General features: G+C 40.9%; 1 protein-coding gene across 2 annotated transcripts in view; it reads right to left on the bottom strand.

Annotated features, from left to right (window-relative positions):
* RFFL (ring finger and FYVE like domain containing E3 ubiquitin protein ligase) overlaps positions 1-25,173 on the bottom strand; it is a 79,830-nt gene extending 54,657 nt beyond the window's left edge. The window contains exon 1 of one of the 2 annotated variants that reach the window (XM_058164465.1): positions 25,102-25,173. The gene's annotated coding sequence lies outside the window, so the exon portion shown is untranslated. Of the gene's footprint in view, positions 1-23,359; positions 23,434-25,101 lie in introns of those variants that run through there. The other variant, XM_058164466.1, reaches the window with a different exon arrangement.
* Positions 25,174-26,988: the final 1,815 nt, after the last annotated feature.

The following is a 26,988-nucleotide window of genomic DNA, read 5'->3' as shown; positions in this document are numbered from 1 at the left end:
GCGCTCAACCCGGAGGTCCCAGGGTTCGCGCCCGTCTCGTTTAACATGCACAGGAACTCATGGTCTCCCAGTTTCTAGCTTGATTCCTTAAGCCACAGGTGTCAAATTAGCAGTGTCACATTGCTGTCATGTGACGTTTCATGATTTTTCTTCCCCCTTCACAGAACTGGGGTGGAGGTGGCCTGAGCATGACGCATCTCGTCCACGGGCCGCCACTTTGACACCCCTGCCTTAACCACTACATCAAACTGGCTCTCTTAGTCACTTGCTAACAAAGCCAAAAATAAATGGCTTAGTTAACAAACAAGACTTTGTGCTAAACCATGACTAGTGTTAAATCAAGAACACAGCAAGAATTTTCTTTCTAACTCTGCAGTAAAAACAGAGTCAGACCACATGATTTACAATCTCAAGGCTTTACTTCCAGAAGTCATACATGTAACGTTAAATCCTGATTTAACATCACATGGTTATGCAATCATAGAGCAGCTTCACATAGCACATTATTAATCTATAATGCAGTTCGTTTGATACTGGCTTACCATATTATGATAATTCTGCCAATAAATTTAAGGTGTAATGTATGCACTCAGCCAATTGTGTTTACTTGATGAATGTTTAATCAAACCATGGTTTAACAAAACGTAGGAACTAGATCAAAGAGTTAAAATCAGCTCAGTTTTCACATACCTCAATAGTGACTGGACTCAATATAATGCAAACAAGTTTACCTTAGCTATAAATTTTGGATAAGTGATCTAGTTCACACATATGAACCGTGCCATAAACTATGGTTTGGACAAAACTAAATGGCCACTGGCTAGCCAGTCCAGCCATCCTGGAGTGTTAATTCTGGCACCTGAAAATGTACCAACGTGTCATTCTCAAATTGCAGATTTTCTTCCATTTGCTTCTATGCAACTGTATTAAAGGTGATAAAAGCAGAAGAATGGGCCCTATCACAACTGAAGAACAATGCAGATGGTAAAGGGAAGCATGTAGTAGATAGAAAAAAGTGGAAGATTTGAAGATTGTTACCATGTGATTTCTGCTAGAACCTGGATGGTAGTGACAGAATCAACAACAGTGCAGAAGCAGTGTTTTGTACAGACCTAGCAAACAAAGAGCATCTACCAAAAGAATTTGATGGCACTGGCTTTGTGGTCACTGGGGGGGGGGGGGGGTGTCTGTACAGCTGCCGCTGCCAATAGCTCCAAGGTCAATAGAAGAGCATTGAACAACAGCATCATTCTCACAAAGTCAAAAAAGATGGTTAAGCTGACAGATTTTTTTTATTCTGCTGAGTGTGATAGTACTCGGGCTTTGTTAGTTGATGATGAATTTAATTGTTGTTTTTCTTTGCAGCGTACACTGCCTCAAGTTTTGAGAAGTTGGCAGTTTGTGAATTATATACATAAATTAACAAATTTTATTATCAACAAATAGCAAGCAAACATGTGAGCTCAACGGATGGGAGTCACCTACCACATTAAGCAAAAATAAAGATTAAGACTGGGTCCCGTTTCTAATAGCACTCTTCTTCCTAATGACACTTAAGCAAAGCACATACACACCCACAAAAAGCCACAGCTATGGGCAAGCCATTTCCTATATACCACAATTTTTTTTGCCTGAAGCATTTAGATTATATATTGTAAGGTCCAGGGACATATAACAACATTAAGTACAAAGTTGTTGCATCAGGATTGCCCAGGCCTTCTGGGCAAAGCATTGAAAAGAATAGAGCTGAATGAAGAAACTCCTTTTTTTTAAACACCATCCTATTGTAATATATCTGATCTGAAGTTAGATAATGAAACCATCTTATTGAAGATAAGGTGACCTGGATCTGACCAGCTATGGGTGGAAAAATACACTGCATCACAACATACATTGTTCTGATTTCATTATGGAAGAATGTAGGATACAGGAGGGCAGAGATCAGCCCAGAGGCGCCTCCTATGTGGGGTGCCGCAAGGGTCGGTTCTCTCACCTCTTCTGTTCAACATCTATATGAAGCCGTTGGGTGAGGTCATCCGTGGTTTTGGGGTGAGTTGTCATCTATACACTGATGATACACAGCTGTATATTTCCACCCCTAACCACCCCAACGAGGCTGTTGAAGTGATGTCCCAGTGTCTGGAGGCCGTACGGGTCTGGATGGAGAGAAACAGACTCAGGCTCAATCCCACCAAGACCGAGTGGCTGTGGATGCCAGCAGCCCAATACAGTCAGCTAACTCCATCGCTGACCGTTGGGGGCGAGTCCTTGACCCCCACGGAGAGGGCTCGCAATTTGGGCGTCCTCTTGGATGTACGGCTGTCTTTAGAAGAACATATGACGGCCGTTGCCAGGGGGGCTTTTTATCAGGTTCGCCTGATACGCCAGTTGCGCCCCTTTCTGGATCGGGCTTCCTTGTGCACAGTCACTCATGCCCTTGTTACATCCCGCCTGGACTACTGTAATGCTCTCTACATGGGGCTCCCCTTTAAGGGTACCCGGAGGCTTCAACTGGTCCAGAATGCAGCTGCGCGGGTGATAGAGGGAGCACCTCGTGGCTCCCATGTGACACCTATCCTGCGCAGTTTGCACTGGCTCCCAGTGATCTTCCGGGTCCAATTCAAGGTGCTTGTTATCACCTTTGAAGCGCTCCATGGCTTAGGACCGGGATATCTACAGGACCGCCTACTGCCACCGGTAGCCTCCCATCGACCAGTGCACTCTCACAGAGAGGGCCTCCTTCGGATACCGTCAGCCAGACAATGTTGGCTGGCAACCTCCAGGGGGAGGGCCTTCTCTGTGGGTGCTCCTGCACTCTGGAATGAGCTACCTCCGGGGCTCCGTCAACTCCCTAACCTCAGGACCTTCCGCAGCGAGCTGAAGACGTTGTTGTTTCGACGTGCAGGACTAGCTTTAATGTAGTTTTAAATTGGGGCTTTTAAATGCGTTTTTTAATTGTATTTAAAATTTTTAGGCCATATATTGAATTAGTTTTTTATACTTTTTTTAATCTGTATCATATGTATTGTGGTTTTATTGGCTGTGAACCGCCCTGAGTTCTTCGGGAGAAGGGCGGTATACAAATTTAATAAATAAAATAAATAAATAAATAAATACCCAATGCACTTGGGGTTCAGGTCAGGGATGAGTACAGAGACAACATTGCCGATGATCTGTGGTCAAGTTAGGATGGCAGAAGTGCATCCTTGAGGTAACAAGTCTTCAGTACCATTGACCGCAGTATCCAATTGGACATGTTTCAGGGTTTAGGAGCGGTTTTACTGTTTTGCGGTGGTTAACTTCCTTTCTCTGGCCAGTTTCGATCAGTGTTGATGAGTAAGAGCCTCTCACTTGTGGGATGGCGCAAAACTCAACTCTCTTCCCCCTTTTGCTTAACATCTACATAAAACCACTGGGTGAAAGCCATCAGTTTGGGATCAGGTATTGTCAGTATGCTGACAATACTCAATTATAATTCTTAACTCCAGTTAACCAAGCGACGCTGCTGAAGTCCTGGTTATGCAGGACTGAATGGGGAGAGAAACACCCAGCCTCAATAGCAATAGCACTTAGACTTATATACTGCTTCACAGTGCTTTACAGTCCTCTCTAACTGGTTTACAGAGTCAGCCTATTGCCCCCAACAATTTAGGTCCTCGTTTTACCCACCTCGGAAGGATGGAAGGCTGAGTCAACCTTGAGCTGGTGAGATTTGAACTGCCAATTTGCAGGCAGGCAGCAGGCAGCAGAAGATGCCTGCAGTACAGCACTCTAACCACTGCGTCACCGTGGGTCAAACCTCACAAGACTCAGATGCTTGGTTCCCCTGGTTATGGGGACAAATATCCCATCTTTAGTCTTTAATGGGGTTGCATTTCTCCATGCAAGACTAATGTACAATCTAGGGTCATCTTGGATTCACAGCTCCTGCTTAAAGATAAGACAGCTGTGGCCAGCGGACCTTTGCACAGGTTCATCTGCTGTGCCAGTTATATGCATTTCTGGACTGGGAGGCTGTCAGACCAGCCAGTAGAGCAAACTAAGAAACTAATGCCATATAGGACTACTTTTATAGTAACAGCTACAGTCATAGCATCTTGAAAGTTTGAAGTTGCTTCCCCTCATTTTATCCATGAAAATTTGTCTAAAAATAAAACTATCAGGCACAGGATAGTGCACATATTGATTGGGGGGGAAAAGCCCATTAAACCATTCCTTATTTAATGACTATGTTGGTTAATGACCATTCACCAATACACACAAAATGACTACCATTTACTACCATATATTACTGTTATATTTGTGAACAGTCACTAACCAACATAGTCATTAAATAAGGAATTGGTTGAATGAGCTTTTACATTGTTAACTGTGAAGGACCCAGAGGCATTATGGAGTTGGGTAACCTCAAAATTGACTAAACAAAATATAATAAATATATACCAAACATCCCCTCCTCCACTCAGAAGAAATTAAGAGCTCATATATGACAAGGCAGCAATGATGTCCAAACATCTCACTGTTTTGGGCAAAGTGATCCCACTAACATAAACACGACCTTCCAAGACCCTTCTGCTTCACGCTCATTTATTTTTAAGCCCTTTTATGAGACTTAATCGAAGGAGCTTTTTAGTGGACAGAATTGAATAAGGCTCTTTGCAAGCTTATCAACTTTATGCCCCAACCAGAGCCTTTATAGGCATGTTGTTTGATTGGAACAGGAGTTACGCCGACATATTTTTTAAACAGTTACAAGCAACTCTACATTAGCAGTAGTGGAGTAAAAACAGTTCCATGTAAATCCAAGTCAATGTACGTTTTAATACTTCCTGTCAATGCATTAAGCAATCTCCTTCTCTGTGGCTGCTTCAAAACATTTCAGCTAGAAGGACCTGCTGATATTTATCACAACAGTTTTTCCATGTACCTAGAAGAATGCATTTCCATAAAAGAAGCAAGACTACTAATATCAAACAAAAAATATCTCTCCATGGCAAGCACAGTCACGAAGTTAATCTCTAGAATGTCCTCTTAGGAAAATCATTAAATACAGCACTAGAAAAGTCTTCCCAGACCTCCTGAAATATATGGGGAAACAATGCTAATTTAAACAGACCAAATCCAACTCATTAGTTGCAGTTACAAATCTCTGTACAAAACTTTTGCTTTCTTTACCAAAGCTAGCATACATAAATGACTGCAGCAATTTCTCCTATTTTTGTCAGTAAGAATTCTTCAGAGCATTCATGAAAGTACAAAATGGCACCATGAATCAGGAGGTTAACAGCTTGCAAAGGAAAGATGCGTGAAGAAAAAAGAGTTATTAGTTCTCCTGGTCTCTTCCAAAATTACAAAAGCTAGGTTTCTTAACCGAATTTGAGGCCACCATGCCCAAGAAAACTATTAAATCCTTAACCTTAAATCCCAGTTAACAAAATGCAATATACAGGTAGTTCTCACTTAACAAGGGTAATTGGGACCAAAATTTCCATTCCATTGTTAAGCACAATGTCACGTGACAACATTGCTTAGTGACAGCCATCCTAGCAGTCCTCACTGATGTTAAACAAGGGTCACGGTTCATTAAGCGAGGACTTCACATGACCACAACTTGATACTTCCTGCCAGCTTGGTGTCATCTGCAAATTTGATGAGCATTGAACAACAGCATCATTCTCACAAAGTCAAAAAGATGGTTAAGCTGACAGATTTTTTATTCTGCTGAGTGTGATAGTACTCTTTGTTAGTTGATGATGAATTTAATTGTTGTTTTTCTTTGCAGCGTGTTTTGAGAAGTTGGCAGTTTGTGAATTATATACATAAATTAACAAATTTTATTATCAACAAATAGCAAGCAAACATGTGAGCTCAACGGATGGGAGTCACCTACCACATTAAGCAAAAATAAAGATTAAGACTGGGTCCCGTTTCTAATAGCACTCTTCTTCCTAATGACACTTAAAGCACATACACACCCACAAAGCCACAGCTATGGGCAAACCATTTCCTATATACCACAATTTTTTGCCTGAAGCATTTAGATTATACCAGGACATATAACAACATTAAGTACAAAGTTGTTGCATCAGGATTGCCCAGGCCTTCTCTGAATGAAGAAACTCCTTTTTTAAACACCATCCTATTGTAATATATCTGATCTGAAGTTAGATAATGAAACCTCTTATTGAAGATAAGGTGACCTGGATCTGACCAGCTATGGGTGAAAAATACACTGCATCACAACATACATTGTTCTGATTTCATTATGGAAGAATGTAGGATACAGGAGGCAGAGATCAGCCCAGAGGCGCCTCCTATGTGGTGCACTCTTCTGTTCAACATCTATATGAACCGCTGGGTGAGATCATCCGTGGTTTTGGGGTGAGTTGTCATCTATCGCTGATGATACACAGCTGTATATTTCCACCTAACCACTAGCGAGGCTGTTGAAGTGATGTCCCAGTGTCTGGAGGCCGTGCAGGTCTGGATGGGGAGAAACAGACTCAGGCTCAATCCCACCAAGACCGAGTGGCTGTGGATGCCGGCAGCCCAATACAGTCAGCTAACTCCATCGCTGACCTGTTGGGGGAGTCTTGGCCCCACGAGAGGGCTGCAATCTGGGCGTCCTCCTGGATGTCGGCTGTCTTTAGAAGAACATATGATGGCCCGTCGCCAGGGGCTTTATCAGGTTAGCCTGATCGCCAGTTCGCCTTTCTGGATCGGGCTTCCTTGTGCACAGTCACTCATGCCCTTGTTACATCCCGCCTGGACTACTGTAATGCTCTCTACATGGGGCTCCTTGAAGGGTACCGGAGGCTTCAACTGGTCCAGAATGCGGCTGCTGGTGATAGAGGAGCACCTCGTGGCTCCCATGTGACACCTCTCCTGCGCAGTCTGCACTGGCTCAGTGGTCTTCGGGTCCAATTCAAGGTGCTTGTTATCACCTTTAAAGCGCTCCATGGCTTAGGACCGGGATATCTACAGGACGCCTACTGCCACCAGTAGCCTCCAGACCAGTGCGCTCTCACAGAGAGGGCCTCCTTGAGATACCGTCAGCCAGACAATGTCGGCTGGCAACCTCCAGGGAGGCCCTTCTGTGGGTGCTCCTGCACTCTGGAATGAGCTACCTCCGGGCTCCGTCAACTCCCTAACCTCAGGACCTTCCGCGAGCTGAAGACGTTGTTGTTTTGACGTGCAGGACTAGCTTTAATGTAGTTTTAAATTGGGGCTTTAATGGGGTTTAATTGTATTTAAAAATTTTTAGGCCATATATTGAATTAGTTTTTATACTTTTTAATCTGTATCATATGTATTGTGGTTTTATTATTGTGAACCGCTGAGTTCTTCGGAGAACAAATTTAATAAATAAAATAAATAAATAAATAAATACCCAATGCACTTGGGGTTCAGGTCAGGGATGAGTACAGAGACAACATTGCCGATGATCTGTGGTCAAGTTAGGATGGCAGAAGTGCATCCTTGAGGTAACAAGTCTTCAGTACCATTGACCGCAGTATCCAATTGGACGTGTTTCAGGGTTTAGGAGCGGTTTTACTGTTTTGCGGTGGTTAACTTCCTTTCTCTGGCCAGTTTCGATCAGTGTTGATGAGTAAGAGCCTCTCACTTGTGGGATGGCGCAAAACTCAACTCTCTTCCCCCTTTTGCTTAACATCTACATAAAACCACTGGGTGAAAGCCATCAGTTTGGGATCAGCATACTGACAATACTCAATTATAATTCTTAACTCCAGTTAACCAAGCGACGCTGCTGAAGTCCTGGTTATGCAGGACTGAATGGGGAGAGAAACACCCAGCCTCAATAGCAATAGCACTTAGACTTATATACTGCTTCACAGTGCTTTACAGCCCTCTCTAACTGGTTTACAGAGTCAGCCTATTGCCCCCAACAATTTAGGTCCTCGTTTTACCCACCTCGGAAGGATGGAAGGCTGAGTCAACCTTGAGCTGGTGAGATTTGAACTGCCAATTTGCAGGCAGGCAGCAGGCAGCAGAAGATGCCTGCAGTACAGCACTCTAACCACTGCGTCACCGTGGGTCAAACCTCACAAGACTCAGATGCTTGGTTCCCCTGGTTATGGGGACAAATATCCCATCTTTAGTCTTTAATGGGGTTGCATTTCTCCATGCAAGACTAATGTACAATCTAGGGTCATCTTGGATTCACAGCTCCTGCTTAAAGATAAGACAGCTGTGGCCAGCGGACCTTTGCACAGGTTCATCTGCTGTGCCAGTTATATGCATTTCTGGACTGGGAGGCTGTCAGACCAGCCAGTAGAGCAAACTAAGAAACTAATGCCATATAGGACTACTTTTATAGTAACAGCTACAGTCATAGCATCTTGAAAGTTTGAAGTTGCTTCCCCTCATTTTATCCATGAAAATTTGTCTAAAAATAAAACTATCAGGCACAGGATAGTGCACATATTGGTTGGGGGGGAAAAGCCCATTAAACCATTCCTTATTTAATGACTATGTTGGTTAATGACCATTCACCAATACACACAAAATGACTACCATTTACTACCATATATTACTGTTATATTTGTGAACAGTCACTAACCAACATAGTCATTAAATAAGGAATTGGCTGAATGAGCTTTTACATTGTTAACTGTGAAGGACCCAGAGGCATTATGGAGTTGGGTAACCTCAAAATTGACTAAATAAAATATAATAAATATATACCAAACATCCCCTCCTCCACTCAGAAGAAATTAAGAGCTCATATATGACAAGGCAGCAATGATGTCCAAACATCTCACTGTTTTGGGCAAAGTGATCCCACTAACATAAACACGACCTTCCAAGACCCTTCTGCTTCACACTCATTTATTTTTAAGCCCTTTTATGAGACTTAATCGAAGGAGCTTTTTAGTGGACAGAATTGAATAAGGCTCTTTGCAAGCTTATCAACTTTATGCCCCAACCAGAGCCTTTATAGGCATGTTGTTTGATTGGAACAGGAGTTACGCCGACATATTTTTTAAACAGTTACAAGCAACTCTACATTAGCAGTAGTGGAGTAAAAACAGTTCCATGTAAATCCAAGTCAATGTACGTTTTAATACTTCCTGTCAATGCATTAAGCAATCTCCTTCTCTGTGGCTGCTTCAAAACATTTCAGCTAGAAGGACCTGCTGATATTTATCACAACAGTTTCTCCATGTACCTAGAAGAATGCATTTCCATAAAAGAAGCAAGACTACTAATATCAAACAAAAAATATCTCTCCATGGCAAGCACAGTCACGAAGTTAATCTCTAGAATGTCCTCTTAGGAAAATCATTAAATACAGCACTAGAAAAGTCTTCCCAAACCTCCTGAAATATACGGGGAAACAATGCTAATTTAAACAGACCAAATCCAACTCATTAGTTGCAGTTACAAATCTCTGTACAAAACTTTTGCTTTCTTTACCAAAGCTAGCAAATTTCTCCTATTTTTGTCAGTAAGAATTCTTCAGAGCATTCATGAAAGTACAAAATGGCATCATGAATCAGGAGGTTAACAGCTTGCAAAGGAAAGATGCGTGAAGAAAAAAGAGTTATTAGTTCTCCTGGTCTCTTCCAAAATTACAAAAGCTAGGTTTCTTAACCGAATTTGAGGCCACCGTGCCCAAGAAAACTATTAAATCCTTAACCTTAAATCCCAGTTAACAAAATGCAATATACAGGTAGTTCTCACTTAACAAGGGTAATCGGGACCAAAATTTCCATTCCATTGTTAAGCACAATGTCACGTGACAACATTGCTTAGTGACAGCCATCCTAGCAGTCCTCACTGATGTTAAACAAGGGTCACGGTTCATTAAGCGAGGACTTCACATGACCACAACTTGATACTTCCTGCCAGCTTTTAACAAGCAAAGCCAATGGGGAAACCAGCAGGAAACCGCAAGCCCCGGTCAAGGCAAGCTTTTCCTTAGGAGATTCACAAGCAGGCTAGCAGATGAGCGAGTGCTACAGAATGTAGGCTGGGCAGCAGGTAGGTGCTACAACGTGAGTGCAGGGGGATGGGAAGATGAGTGCCACAGAGTACAGGTGAATGCACAGGTAAGTGCTGCAGCCCGGTGCAAACATGGCTGGGCAGGTGCTGCGGCCATGCGCTACAGATTACAAGATTCCTGGGATCTCATACACCATAGCAGAGCTCTCTTGAGAGAAAAGGCAACGAGAGGAGGAGCCACTTGTGACCTTTCCTACTAGCTTTTCCATTGACTTTGCTTACAATTGTGGAACGCTGCAACCATTGTAAGGGCAAACAGATTGCCAAGCACCCAAATCACAATCACACGACCATAGGGCTACGGAGGCAAGCCTCAACTTTTCAGGACTCGTCATAAGTACCATTTGTTCAGGGCCATCGTTAACTTCAAATCATTATGCTAAGTGGTCATTAAGTGAGGACTGTTGGTATTATGTAAAGTCCAAATCACACTGTAATCTAAAGTGATGACCAACTTCACAAATTATGCTACTTAATAGCTGGCTTACTACAGCTTTGTGGGGATGCCTTACAGCTCTACCATCTCATTGCTCCTATTTAGCATCTAGATGAAGCCGCTGGGTGAGGTCAGCATGGGGTGTGATATCAACACTATGCAGATGATACCCATTTGTACATCTCCACCCTGGGTTGAACAAGTGATGCTGTGCAAGTACTTCCTGAATTCCTGGAGGCTGTGAGAATCTTAGGTGGGAAGGGTGGAGGGGGACAGGTTTCTGTTCAATCCTAGATCCATCCCCAGACTCCAAAGAGTCTCTTTAACTCTTCTCGGGTTTTTGACTGTACTTCCCCAGTCAAAATTGGTGTGTAGTTTGGGGGGGTGTCTTCCTGGATTCATAGCTTCTATGCAAAACAGTAGGTGGCAGCCATGGCAAGAAGGATACTTGCACAAATTTTTTTTCTACACCAACAGGGCCTATTCTTGAACCAAGAGGCATTGCACATGATGACTCATGCCTTGCTCATGTCCTGTTAGGAGTACTGTATAATGCACTCTATATCAGGCTGCCCTTGAAGAGCGTGGCTGCAGCTGGTTCAGACTGCAGCAACATGATCGGTATTTGGTGTTTCTTATTACACACATATAAAGTGCTGCTTCACAGGCTGCACTGGCTCCCAGGAGGCTTCCAGGTGTGCCTCAAGGTTCTGGTTCTTACCTATTAAATCCTAGATGGCACAGGGCCAGGCTATTTGCAGGACTGCCTCCCTCCTATTGTTTCTGCTTGCATTGCCAGATCTACTAAGAAGGCACACTTGGGGTCTCTTCTATTGAACAGTGTCATCTTGCGGGACTCCAGAGCTGTGCCTTCTCACTGGCAACACCTGCCCTAAAGAACAGCATCTACTAAGAAATCCAGATGACGCCAATCCTGTTAACCTTTCACAAAACTCTGACTGCCTAGATCAGGGGTGTCAAACTCAAGGTCCAGGGGCCAGATCCAGCCCATGGGGTGCTTAGACCGGCCCAAGGGGCTGCCCTGGAAAGAGTGAAGGATCGTGGTGCCACTGCCAGCAAAAATGGGCTCCCCAGGTCCATTTTCAGCTGGGACGGCCTCCTGCAGTCCTCTGCCAGCGAAAACGGAGTGGTGGCAGAGCACTTGGACCACCACAGGCGCCCGACACGAATGATGTCAAGCTGGCCATACCCACCCTGACCACACCCAGCCCAGCCCAGCCCAGCCCAAGGTCAAATATAACCCTGATGCAGCCCTCAATGAAATAGTTTGACACCCCTGGCCTAGATGTTTCTCCAAGAAAGCAGGTTAGCTCCACTGCTGTTGATGTGCTTTCTTGCTGTGACTGAGGTTTACTGTTTTAATCTGAGGAATCTTTGGTTTTATATTATAGTTTTTATTTTAGGATCTACAGTATATGCCATCCAGAATCACTCTTGTGAGATGGTCAGTCATATAAATTACTAAAAAATAAACACTCTAAACAATAAACTTCCTACTCCCTATTTAGCCTATCCATGTACACTGTATAGGTCATCCATGCCATACTTTAAAACATGATTGTCCAACCTTTGGCTTGCCTGGGCTTCATTGAGTGAAGTGGAATTCTGTATATAGTATATATATATAGTTATATATTATGTATGTAAATAACAAATGTAATTTATTTTTATATTTTATTATCTTGTGAGATAATCATTATCAGCATTACCAGCAGTCCAGGACCACAGGTTGGATGCTGGGTCTGGACTGATGGATCCATTCCTGCATCTCCCTCTACCTTCCAGCAGATGTAGTCCAGCAAGCAAGGATATGATAGCCTGGCCCACTTACTGTCTACCATAAATCCTTCTAAAAGGACTATGGCAAATATGTAGTTTTTATTGCATTCAGTTTTTCATCAGCAAATATATATGCCTCATGCTAACCTCATGAAGTTGGAATAAGCGTTCACTTCAAACATCTGTCTTTGGGAAATCTGTCTCTAATGATCTTGTAAAGATAGCTTCCTGTTGCTGATAAGACCCAGAACTAAAGTTCCCATTGTAAATAGCAGTATACCATCTGGCCTAGGACACAGTACAGATAATGTTGATAAACACAAGGTTTAACTACCTGAGATAGTAGTCTCAGTGTAACCAGTTATGTTGCCAGGGAGTCTGAGCCTAGATCTGTACATGGTAGCAGCAAATGACCAGACTTTGTTAATACTACAAACCCTTTTCTCCTGTTCAACCTATAAAACAAATTCATAGATTAAAAACATTCTCCTCTGGCAAGTTTCTTCTACAAATCCTGAACCCTGGTTAAACAGCAAAATGACTGAAATATCAGCTGCCACTGGAGAATATAAATGGAATAAAGCTTTAAGTAGTGGTGGGATTCAGCCAGTTCGTACCACTTCAGGAGAACCGGTTGTTAACTTTCTGAGCAGTTTGGCAAACTGGTTGTTGGTAGAAATCATTAGGGCAGAGAACTGGTTGTTAAATTACTTGAATCCCACCACTGGCTTTAAGATGCACCAGCAAAAAAAAACTTTGTGTGGGAGAAATATGGCTATGCCATCACCATGATTGTGCATTGAAGTCAACACAAAGGTTGACATCCTGAATCCTTGCCAGAAGTTTTTATTGACAGCAAGCTTCCATCATTGCATAGAAAGGGTTGCATCCAACCTGAGAGCTACACAAGCTGTACTACAATAGCAATACTAAATCATAGCTTGCTTCAGTTCATTCATAACAGTAAGTTATGATTTGGTGCCCATATAACAATAAGTTATAAATGATGGTTTAAAAAACAAGAATTTGGTTCATAGTTTGTGTTAAGCCAAAACCCAAGCATATTACATTAAGGCTTCGTGTGATATTTGAAAACAGCTACTGTATTTTGGGCAGGCAGGAATGCTCAGTTCATTTGAAACACCTACCTCTAAATATAGTGGCTAACATGGCTAGAAAAGATGTTCTTTCAAGCGCTACTAGTGAGTTCTACGCAGCCTCAAGCCACTACAACATAGATGAGGTCACAGGACTCAAACATTTTACCTTGCCTGCTCTTATGAAGCAGAAGATTAATCAACAGTTAAAAGCAGATAAAGTATAAAGCACATTTCTGTCTATCTAACATGGATCCACATGCCAGTACTTTGCAAATGCTCCCAAAACAACATTAGCAAGATACAGGTTTCCCACCAGCAAGTTCCTAGTTGGAAAACATGGACACCATTCGAAAATTCATGCTGGCGCAAACTACATCTAATCAGATTCTGATTACTATAGTGCAAGGGTCCCCAATCCCTAGGCTGTGGCCTACTATCAGGCCTCAGCCTGTTTAGAATCAGGCCACACAGTATACACATGTGCAGTTCCATTTGTACACGCCTGCAGCTCACACACAACCATCCCTTCTTCCCCGTGCTGGTCCGCCAAGTCAGAAAGGTTGGGGACTGCTGCTATAGTGATCATCTGAACACCTGCTCTAGTGTTTACAAAAGCTCCTTTAAGAATATGCTGTGACCTGAAATTATTCAGAAACTCTTAATGCCCTGCCTATACATAGACACTGGCATTTTTATAATTACTTCAATATTGTTCTTCTCCCAAGGAGCTCAAAGTGGTTTACAAAATGTTAGAAAGACCATTTTAAATAAATCCAACAAATCCCATAAATGTTTTTAAGGAAGTAAGAAAAAGCAATATACAGGCAATGTAAAAGGCTGCCTCATCCTGGAAGAGTAACCCACAAATGTTGCATTAACTACTAAAATAAATGATTAAACATTATTTCTGCAATATAGAAATTGGCTTTCAAAATATGGATGCTTTCCGTTATTGAGAAATGCTAATCAGCAATGTCAGATATTCGGCACGATATTCCTAATTCTCAAAAACCAAAACTAATACTTGTAGTATTAAAAAAATGGCCTTATAAAGCAATCACTCCAGGTAGCGGGGCAAAAGACACTTGTCTAAACTCTGATTCTCCACAGCCAGTTAGTGAAAATATTACACAGAGCTAAAATGTTAAAAAATCACACCTGAGATTTATAACTTATGTGGACATGTCTATGCAGTTTTCTTAGAATGATACAAAAGTACAAAGGTCTTAACATATGCTTTTTTTAGGATGTTCTGTTGATTTTCCTAAACTAGGTGAACTAACTGCAGAACACACACACAAAATGTAATATGGCTAACAAGGGGCATGTCAATGCTGGTTGCTTTAACTGACAGCATCAATTCTTCTTCCAAGAAGATGCAGCTAACAAACCATGGAAGCTAACAAACACCATTTCTTTAGTGTTTTATGAGAATAAAAAACTATGACTTGTTCTCAAAAGATGCCAGATTCCCTAATTGATAACTATCCATTGAGCTGTCCATGATTTCTTAGCTGTGCCTAACTTCAAGAAAAGCAGGCAGATATAACCACTGCGGCATGAATAAGCATACTGTTTATTCATTGCTAAGGCTATTATGCTTGCTTTGCCACACAAACTTTTCCAATATAAGGCAATTTAGCTAAACCTGTTCTTTGAGGATTTCAATCATATTCCACATTTAACAGAAATATGACTGAATGAACTAATACATCTTTGACAATTTTAAGATGGGTAGACTTTAACTCCCAGAATTCCCCAGCCAGCATTGACAATCAAGTCCTCCACCCTAGGAATGTGAACACTCAACATAATACACTCCATATATACTCATATCCTCTGGAGCTTTTTTGTTCCTCATAGAGCTGAGGCTCCAGAGGATATGAGCATACATGGGCTACATCATGCAAGATCATAAATTATCATAAAAGATGGAAACTGCAGTAGGAATTGATGAACGATTACAATGTCTCAATATGGAAGGGAAATTTATTTGCACCATTAGAATTTACTAGACCAATTCTATGACACTTGTCAAAAGCCAATTGATAAATAAGCAGAGAATACTGGGCTAGCTGGTCCTGCATTTAAAGCAAATAATACCGGGCTAGCTGGAACAACAGCTTCATCAGAACTTGTGGTTCTCAGATGCTGCTTACTCCCAGCAGCCTCAAGTCAAATAATGAAAACTGTGCGGTTATCACTGGTATTCTTACAAACTGCAGCAGGATAGGAAACACAATTCTCACCTCATAGCCAAGCCAAAGGTATCAACCAAGACAGTAATTGAAAGCTATGAAACGCTGATGAAACAATATAAAGAGCTTTTTCCTTATTTACATTATCCAGTGTCTTGGTTGTTACATCAAGACAATGTGATTCCATTTGAAAAGAAACCTCGGATTATTTTTAACTATCACATATATAGTATAGCACCTCTTTCTCTGATCAATTGGTAGTATTAATTACACATAACGACAAGTATTTTTTCCCCTTTCCCCCGCCCCCTCAAAAACCATTTTAACCGCTGTGCTCTCTAATAGGTAATCAGGAGAATAATTTAAGGCCCTTTGTAATGTTTTAAACTCAAAACTGGAATACAGTTCTACCATTCAGCTCACTAGAAAGTAAATTCTATTAAATTCAATGTGAATTCAAGGAAACCTGCCTTAAACTAAGATTTATCCTGTATTCTCCATTAACCTGTAAAGCAAAAATCAGATCTTAAAAGTATTTAGGGCTCCAAAACATGTCCGTTAATTATCTGTCTAACAGAAATCCTTAGGGGCTTTATATGATAAATTTAATGAGCTAAGTAATTCTCCTCTAACTTATATTTCATGTCAGTGCCACCAAGCAATTACAAATATAACATTTCAGGTGTCAAAATTACACTATCTTTAATTTGGGACTGCACACAACTTTGTCCAAAACTGTTTACCTCACTTACAATCTTCAATAGTTTACTTATTTAACTGATGTATATGGAGCAGATGTACCATTCATCTCCCATTACATTATGCAGTATCAACATTCCCATTGTTAAGGGTGTCCTATCCACATATGTGAAAGTTGTGGAGGTTGTCCTATCCACGTATGTGCAAGTTGCCTTGAGGTAATAGCTGTCCAGAGCTTTGGGCTTGTTTAATAGCTGCATCAGAAAATGAGAGACAAAGAACTGAATGTGCTGGTCTGTACCTGTTACCCATAAATTCTTAAGTATACCAAATATTTCAGGACTCTGTAAACTTCCAATATCTTCTTCTAAAGAAAACCTACTCTAGTAACCACTGCACTGGAGCTCTTCAGAATCCTCAAGGAAAGTGAGGTATGTGATATATTATCAGTAACAAAACTCAGGAGCCCACAATGATGGTTAAGTAGTATAAACATATTTATACTCAAAAAAAAGTCTGTAGGTGCTCTAGTGAACCAAAGGACTTCCACAGGTTGTCAGGGTTCCAAGGAACACCCCCAACGAAATAAAGCTCTGAGGCTTGAGGTTCCTCAAAGTTCCAATTTATTAGAGATGTCATGTTGGCACAGCTGGGAAAACCCGAAACTGAAAGCTTACAGGTTTTCCACCCTGGTTGACAGTTCACAGCCCTGCCCCACACCCACAAGTTCATCACATTGTCCAATCAACTCTTCACACTCAATTGGATACAGTCTTCAGGCAGTCTACATAAGACACAGGCAAAAGTCCTTGAATATGGAATGTTATTATGACTAACTTTCTACCACTCCAACAATAACCCCCTCCCAACTTCCCCAGCTAAAATATGGCAGCTAAGTGGCAGTTAAGAAGCAAAAAGAAAATTGCCTTCCAAAACTGACACAATTGGGAAATACAAATGTACATGTGTGTCCTTTTGTGGGGAATGGGAAAAGGCACAAAGAAAGAAAAAGATATATAGAAAATATTCAGCTATATAAGCTATATCTATATAACTTTTACAAACAGAAATAACTAAAGGAACAGATGAGAGGTAAACAAATCAGAAGACATTAAACAATCTGTGACCCACTAGGTCATCATTTTAGAGATATTTCCTTACCTAAACAGAGAAACAGAATTACCACAAACAGTTAAAAAAGCAGTGGGTGCCAGAATGACTTCTGACTTCCTGCAGGCTTCCCCATTAACCTTCCTTGTGGGAAACTGGGAGTGCCAGAAATGGCAATCACATAATCACAGCAGTGCTGCAGCAGCACTGAAGTGGCCACAACTTTGTTAAATTTCCATCCCATAGGAGTAATTAAAATTTGGATTCATTCTTTACATTAGTCCATTGAGGTATGTTAATTCAAAAAATAGTGCTGTATGATACAACTTTTCAACAACCAAGAAAGTTTTAGTAGGGCTTAGGTGGGATCATAAAGTATCTTTTTAAAAAAATTAAGGTAGCAAAAAAAAAAAACCCTAGTAAAATGAGGATGGAACATGTTGGTCTAAAGAAGATTGTAATTTTGGTTAAAAAAAAACACAACATCAGAAGAGAGGGTTAATATATGACCTGGAGCAGTGGTGGGATTCAGCCAGTTCGCATCTCTTCAGGAGAACCAGTTATTAATTTTCTGAGCAGTTTGGCAAACTGGTTGTTGGAAGAAATCATTAGGGCAGAGAACCGGTTGTTAAATTACTTGAATCTCACCACTGACCTGGAGTCACCTAAATAATGAAATAATTACTTAGCATTCTGACCATATGTATTCCATATTGTAAGATTTTGTTACCATTTATTCCTTAACATTTCAACCAAAATATCACAAACAAAAATGGAAGAAATTGTCTAGTAGCAAAAATAACATATTAAAAATAGCTTTAAGGTGAGAAGGATGCCGTGCTGTGTATGACTGTATACAAGGACAGGAATGCCAAATTTTTAAGTGGGGGGGTGGTGGTATTTGTATTCTAATACAAAAAATACAAACAGTAAAGTGATATTCCAGCTGTTTTACCTCAAAGATTTGATGCCCAAATTTTGCTCATCTAATTTTAAAAAGAAATGTTAAAACAAAAATTGGGGGTTCTACAGGTAATATATTATATAGAATATCATGGGTACCTAGAAACTTGTGTTGTCCCTGTGTAGCAAACTGGTGGCATAAATGTTCACGCATCATAGATTATGATGCGTGAAAGTTTCTACAAAAATAATTGTGCTAGTCATGCAACAGCAGTAAGTTATTTGTTGTTTTTGTTGTGAGACTAACAAGCCAAGTTATCTAGGAAGTCATATTTCTCTAACATATCTTTCCCCAACTGAGCTTCCTAATGGTAGATGTACTACAACTACCATTATCCTTAGAGAGCCCTGGCTATTTTAAGAAGATGGTAGCAGCCCCAATGCATTTGGAGACAGAAAATTGGAAAAAGCTCATTTAATACCTTGATTAGATTATCTAAAATGTCATAAATCAAAAGACGTTGTGTTTTCAGTTAAAAATTTTATTACAGGGTATTAAGTTTTCATTCAATGATGTGAGCTACAGTTATGAAAGTTTATTCCTTTTAATAAAATGTGTTAGTCTGAAAAAGTACTACCACAAATTAACATAACTCTCCCCCTATTGTCTGAAAGATTGTGTCATTTTAAAAATGGATAATTTCCATAAGTTTGAGAATCCAGCTACCTAAACCAGACCTTTAAAAATGCTGCATTTTTTAAAAAGAAAAAAACATTCTCATACTTGTATGTACATGGTAAACAGTGAAGATCTTTGATGCTTCAATGTTCTGTTTTGCACCAAGTCTATTAAGTTGTATGACATCACAATATTCTAGAGCTTTAGGAAACAACATACATTTACCATAAAACCATCTCTGTGGATTGTTTCTTCTGGGCAATTACATTATTGATTATCACAAGTCACCATGCAACACTGGCTACATTTTTATCAAGATCTCATTACACCCAAGAAGAATGTACAAGTCAAGCTGATTCATGGAACGTGTATATTTCCTGTTACCCATGCAACTTCTTCCAACAAAATCATTGCAAAGCCAGTTGAGATTATCTCAAAGATCAATTTGGATCTCAACTGGAGCTAATATAATATTGTTTTCTAAACTGATTACTTGGAATAAACAAGAAAACACCAAAACATCCATCCACTCTAGATGAGTTCAAATCACTAGGACCAGATAGATTACACACCCCAAGGTTCTGAAGAAACTGGCAGATATGACCTCAGAACCACTGAACTATATCTGATCCTGGAGCACCAGGAAACTACCAGAGGATTGGAAAAAGGCTGATGTAGTTCCCATCTTTTAAAAAAGGAAGGAAAAAATAGATCAAGGAAACTACAGACCTATCAGCCTGACATTAATCTGCAAACACCAGGAGGCAAACAAAGTCATAACTTGAAGCCAACATGGATTTGTCAAAAACAGATCATGCCAGACAAAACTTTTGACAAGTGACAAAATTAGCAGACAGGCAAAATGCTATAGATATAATTTACTTGAACTTCAGTAAGGATTTGAGAAAGCAGATAAAGTAGATCACAACCTACTACTCAATAACATAGAAAAATATGAGTTAGACAGCATCACCACCAGATGGATTCATAACTGGTTGACCAACCACACTCAACGGGTAGTCCTCAATGAAACTGCATTTACATGGAAGAAAGTATGCAGTGGGGTACCCCAAGGCTCTGGCTTATGCCCAGTACTCTTCAATATCTTCATTAATGATTTAGAAGGAGAACTCATCAAATTTGCAGGCGATATAAAGCTGGCAAGAATAGCCAGCACTCCAGAAGATAGGATCAAGATACAGAAGAATCTTGTCACATTGGAACACTGGGTCCTATCTAACAAAATGAAATTCAATGGTGAGAAAAGTATGGTTCTACATTTAGGCAAAAAAACCCAATACATAGTTACAGAATAAGTAGTACCTGGCTAAGTAGTAGTAACTATGAAAAGGAACTTGGAGTCCTAGAGGACAATCACTTAAACATGAGCCAGCAATATGCTGCAGCTGCCAAAAAAACCCAATGCAATCTTAGAGGGATAGAATCAAGCATTAACAGAGGGATAGAATCAAGATTATGCGAAGTGTTAGTACTACTATATAATGCTTTAGTAAAACCACACTTGGAATAATGCGTCCAGTTTTGGTAGCCACAATATGAAAACAATGTTGAGACTCTAGAGGGAGTGCAGAGGAGAGCAACAAAGATGATTAGGGGATTGGAGATAAAACATATGAAGAACAATTTCAAGAACTGGGTATGTCTAGTTTATTGAAAAGAAGGTCTAGGGGGTGACATGATAGCAGTGTTCTGATATCTTAGGTGTTGCCACAAAGAAGAGGGGAACAACCTATTCTCCAAAGCACCTGAAGGCAGGACAAGAAGCAATGAACGGAATTTAATCAAGGAGAGAAGCAACCTAGAACTAAGGAGAAATTTTCTAACGAACAATTAATCAAATTGTTGATTAATGGAACAAATTGCCTCCAGAAGTTGTGAATGCTCCAACACTGGAGATTTTAAAGAAGATATTGGACGACCATTTGTTTGAAGTGGTATAGGGTTTCCTGCTTAAGCAAGGGTTGGACTGAAAGACCTTCAAGGTCCCTTTCATCTCTGTTATTGTGTTATATTTCTAAGTAACAGCACAGTTCGGGAGAATGCTGAAATTTAAGCAATTTCCTCTTGTTCCTTATTTATGTCAGATAGAAAATGGGAAGAAAAGACTTGTGTTACTTCACAAGTCTGACAGCAACCTACATATTAAATTACACCATGGTATTTAATACATATCTGTTTGAAATGTATAGTATTCAACTGCAAACTGGTGATAATATCCCAGATGATATCCCAGAAAAAAAAATACAAATCACTTTATATTATTTTAAGAAACTAAGAAGGACATAGGAGGTGAACGTATCTCTCCCAACATACTATTTCCCATGTATTTTGGATATGAATGTCCACTATTTACCAATTGGTCAAAGTGCCTAGAGCTGACATGAGATGTGACCAATCATATAATGACAATGGATTTGGGGCAATTTGGAGAACACAGTTTGAAATATTAATCTATACATTATAATTAAGGTAGAGCAATCATGTAGCAATAGCATTTAATTGATAACTGCAGGTTCCACTAGCTATTTTGAGGCCCTAAAAAGCTCCCTCCAAAAAGGGACCCATTTGATCTGGGTTTCAGGGTTTTGTTTTGTTTTTTGAGGAATGAGAATTTTAAATGGCAAAATGAAGAAGCGTTGCAAAAATGTTAAGTCCTTCATTTCATTCACAAGGAAACTCTTTGGGTCATTTAGTTTCGCTGGGGGGTAATTCATGGAGCAAAATTTGTTCCTCAAAATCCAAAGTCCCCAAAATGTTTGTCCTATATAAAAAACAAAGGAAAATGAGGTTACATAAATTTTAAAAAAAATTATTTTGTTAGATTTATATCCCACATTTCATCCAAGAGCTCTAGGGGGCTTACACCAAGCTCTCTCTCCATTTTATCGCCACAATCCTGCGAATTAGATTTTATCTCCACAATCCTATGGGGTAGGTTGGGCTGCAGGACTATGATTAGCTCAGAGTCACCCAATACGTTTCCATGGCTAAGGATGGACTCTGAACCTCAGTTTTCCCTGGTCCCTAACCACAACAATTTGTTTCATCTCTGTATATTGGAGATGGGGTGGGGTTTAATTACAGGTTTACATTGGAAATAAGATGCATATCATGTTAAAAACATCGTGGAAAACATTAATTCTGAGAACAATGAGAGCAGTAGTATGATACAACTCTTTGTAGGGACAATTCCAAGCCCAGTGGCAGTAATGCTGGAAAAGGCAAATCTCCTGAGAGAAGGGAAACCTTTGAACTGCAGAAGAAATGAACAAGGTAAAATGGGCTTAGAGCCATAAAGATTTTGAAATCTAGAAGGAGCTTAGGCTGGATGCAGGAGGAGATAAGAAAGCAGCTGAGGGATTTAAGAAAGCTAGCATTTTTACTATTAATCCTAACATAAAATATGATACAGTTTTACCTACAACCCAACTAATCGTCAATCCAGAAAAAACTTTCAAAAGGTATTTTTTTCACTGTACTAGGAAGCATCACGCAAATGAACAGGGTTGCAAAAAAAAATGTCTCAACTCGATCACCAGCACAGTAAACAGAAGCTAGGCTTGCACGGGATCTTAGGGATCTTCCTGTCGGTTACCAGAGATGACATCAGCTGGAAGGCAGTGCATACCAACCAACCCTTCCCAGCCTGGTGTTCTCCAGCTGCCACAAGCTTTCCTAGCTAGCTTGGCTTTCGGATAGACCCTGCCCATCTGTAGAACCACACCACGTAAGGCTGGAAGTATAAATAAATTTACTTGCAAGCCCTGTTTGTTCACAAAAGCATCATGTTTTTCAACATTTCAGCTTTCATAAAATAATAATAATAATAACCTTTATCACCACATAGCCTTATCATGTCTTTTTGCTTGCGGGGCTTTCCCCGCCTTTGCTATTTGACCCTCTCTCTCACACACACAGTCAAGAAGTGTGTTTTTGTTTTCTAAGAAAAGGAGAAACATTTGCAAGAGAATAAACTTCCTCAGCCTTCCTGGTGAGCTGAACTACAACGCTCGTCCGTCTGCAACGGCACGCTGCAGCAGCTGGACTGTAACTCAACATACCTGGAGAGCAACAGATTGGAGAAAAATAGCTGGGGCTGCGAAAAAAGCCAAGCCAAACCTCAAGGAAGTGTCATATCATCCTCTCTTCGAAATATGTTTACTCTGAAAGTATATTCTCCCGAGTTCAACAGGACTTTTACATAGCCCGTGGCTTCTATCGCATTCAGCTTCCCATATCTTCCTCCACACCCCATTCCTTAGATACCCAACTACCCAAAAAAAAAAAGTGCAGCCTCCTTCTAAAAGCAGCAACCGAAAAGGAGATTTTCTTCTCATTTCTCGACCGTTTCCTGACCGGCTTTCTACTTTCTCTCTCTCCCTCTTACATTTCACCACCGAGAACGCTCCACTCCCGACCTCCGCGACACAGCGGCGCCTCCTCCTCCCGCGAAGGCCAGGCTCCAACTGCCTCGGCTAGAATGGATTGAGTGGGCGGGGCCAAAGGAAGGAACCACCCCCTCCAGCCTTTGGCCGCTGCCTCGCTGCTTTGGCAACCAGGAGGCGGGGCCACGTGGGGTGGAGCTAAAGAGCGAAGGGAAACGAGATTTAAGCCTAGAGAGGCCGCCTGGGTGGGGGGGTTGGAAATGATCGTTGACCTCAGCGGGGAGGAAGATGTTGACAAAACGAATATTCAGCTCGATGTTGAATTCCAATATTGCTCGGAGGGATAAAACAAGAAAATCCCATTGTGTTCTAAATTATTGCATATTGAAAAATGATGGACGTGGTTGTGCACATTCCTGTGTATTTGAAATTCCAGAAATTGCAATGCGGGTCATAGTAGATACAGTGACCGTATTTTCTTGGGAAAAATAAAGGACAAGTCTGGAAAAGGAAGTCTGAAAAAGACTGATAAAAGTTTTAAAAGCTTTTGATCTGCCTCACTCCCCCTCTTAACAGCCTTCTGATCTAGAGTCAGAGAAACCCGTCTGCACTCATAAAATACAAAGTTTTCTTAAAGGCAATAAATCACTGACAGGCAGGAATCTGGCGGTGGAGCCTCTCAACTTTTAGAAGTCTTGGGAACTTAGCACCTCTGCCTGGCCAGGAAGATCTTTCCTGATTAGGGACATAACAGACAAAAAAATTTCCTAAGTCTCTCTGACCATAAAAATATATTACACCTGTGTTTCCTGTTTATCTGTGGTCATAAAACTCATACCACACTTGTGATCTCACGTCTTACACAAAGGGCTCAAAACGATATGTAAACTATTACTGATGTGCCAGTCTGTAGTCAGCTGCTCCCAAAAGCAAACCTTGTACTGTTTTTGGAATAGCAATAAAAAAGCCTTACTATCCTTGCTTTTTTGAAATTTTGTTTCCCCTTTTCTATTTTATTTTGATTGTTAAATTTAGAAGCTAGCACAAGGGCAAATCTAGAACTTGAAAGAAATTAGGAAAACCTGGTCTGGAAAAGGGGAAATAACAATAACTCTCCACAAAACGAAAGGCTAGGAAATGTAATGAAGGAAAATGAGGAAACTAGAATTAAAAACAAACAATTGTAAAGTGGATTAGTTCATTTGGCAGAAGGGTGGACTAGATAATCTTGGTTCCCCTCCCTAACCTTGACGTTCTGTGACTGGGTGCTTTGGTTTTTCATCCTAGAAAAAAAAAAGAAAAAACATGATCTAAAAGGCACTTTCTGATTCAATTTACATCTCCCATCTTTTGCAGACATCGTAAGAGGCTTAAGACAAGAAATCTCAAAGTAGCGATCCCTAGAAGTGTCAAGGAAGTTCACAAATTTATTTAAAGCTGAACAGGTTTGCATAAGCAGAGTGGGAACAGTCAAAACTTGCTTATTAGGAGCAACTTTTGAGATATGGCTAAACCTGTCAGTCTACCCACCTGTCAAAACGATTTGACAATTTTGTTCTGGCTGGTAATTTGCCACATGTTGTTGTAGGAAGTTAGCACCCACCCCTCTCCTGGAAAAGTGAAATACTTTAGGAAATATTAAAAGGGCAGCCTCCTTCTAAAAGCAGCAACCGAAAAGGAGATTTTCTTCTCATTTCTCGACCGTTTCCTGACCGGCTTTCTACTTTCTCTCTCTCCCTCTTACATTTCACCACCGAGGACGCTCCACTCCCGACCTCCGCGACACGGCGGCGCCTCCTCCTCCGCGAAGGCCAGGCTCCAACTGCCTCGGCTAGAATGGATTGAGTGGGCGGGGCCAAAGGAAGGAACCACCCCCTCCAGCCTTTGGCCGCTGCCTCGCTGCTTTGGCAACCAGGAGGCGGGGCCACGTGGGGTGGAGCTAAAGAGCGAAGGGAAACGAGATTTAAGCCTAGAGAGGCCGCCTGGGTGGGGGGGTTGGAAATGATCGTTGACCTCAGCGGGGAGGAAGATGTTGACAAAACGAATATTCAGCTCGATGTTGAATTCCAATATTGCTCGGAGGGATAAAACAAGAAAATCCCATTGTGTTCTAAATTATTGCATATTGAAAAATGATGGACGTGGTTGTGCACATTCCTGTGTATTTGAAATTCCAGAAATTGCAATGCGGGTCATAGTAGATACAGTGACCGTATTTTCTTGGGAAAAATAAAGGACAAGTCTGGAAAAGGAAGTCTGAAAAAGACTGATAAAAGTTTTAAAAGCTTTTGATCTGCCCCACTCCCCCTCTTAACAGCCTTCTGATCTAGAGTCAGAGAAACCCGTCTGCACTCATAAAATACAAAGTTTTCTTAAAGGCAATAAATCACTGACAGGCAGGAATCTGGCGGTGGAGCCTCTCAACTTTTAGAAGTCTTGGGAACTTAGCACCTCTGCCTGGCCAGGAAGATCTTTCCTGATTAGGGACATAACAGACAAAAAAATTTCCTAAGTCTCTTTGACCATAAAAGTATATTACACCTGTGTTTCCTGTTTATCTGTGGTCATAAAACTCATACCACACTTGTGATCTCACGTCTTACACAAAGGGCTCAAAACGATATGTAAACTATTACTGATGTGCCAGTCTGTAGTCAGCTGCTCCCAAAAGCAAACCTTGTACTGTTTTTGGAATAGCAATAAAAAAGCCTTACTATCCTTGCTTTTTTGAAATTTTGTTTCCCCTTTTCTATTTTATTTTGATTGTTAAATTTAGAAGCTAGCACAAGGGCAAATCTAGAACTTGAAAGAAATTAGGAAAACCTGGTCTGGAAAAGGGGAAATAACAATAACTCTCCACAAAACGAAAGGCTAGGAAATGTAATGAAGGAAAATGAGGAAACTAGAATTAAAAACAAACAATTGTAAAGTGGATTAGTTCATTTGGCAGAAGGGTGGACTAGATAATCTTGGTTCCCCTCCCTAACCTTGACGTTCTGTGACTGGGTGCTTTGGTTTTTCATCCTAGAAAAAAAAAAGAAAAAACATGATCTAAAAGGCACTTTCTGATTCAATTTACATCTCCCATCTTTTGCAGACATCGTAAGAGGCTTAAGACAAGAAATCTCAAAGTAGCGATCCCTAGAAGTGTCAAGGAAGTTCACAAATTTATTTAAAGCTGAACAGGTTTGCATAAGCAGAGTGGGAACAGTCAAAACTTGCTTATTAGGAGCAACTTTTGAGATATGGCTAAACCTGTCAGTCTACCCACCTGTCAAAACGATTTGACAATTTTGTTCTGGCTGGTAATTTGCCACATGTTGTTGTAGGAAGTTAGCACCCACCCCTCTCCTGGAAAAGTGAAATACTTTAGGAAATATTAAAAGGGCAGAATATTTCCTCTAAAAGTGAGGCAGAAACTCAGCCTTTGTTAATGGGCCATTAAGGCCTGAACCAGCTCATTCGCAACACAAAAGACATGGTCTCCAGGGCATATTAGGACCCATCTAGCAACCGAAACTCACCACATGGCACCTGGGAAGATTACATCAGCCAGCAAACCTACAAAGTTAGCTAAGACCACCACCACCCCGCCCCTGGGAGTATGACAGCCAATGGGGTACATTTCTTG

Source organism: Ahaetulla prasina, chromosome 1 (genome assembly GCF_028640845.1).
Source record: "Ahaetulla prasina isolate Xishuangbanna chromosome 1, ASM2864084v1, whole genome shotgun sequence".
NCBI classification, from domain to species: Eukaryota; Metazoa; Chordata; class Lepidosauria; order Squamata; family Colubridae; genus Ahaetulla; species Ahaetulla prasina.
This window is presented reverse-complemented; position numbering and strand designations above follow the sequence as displayed.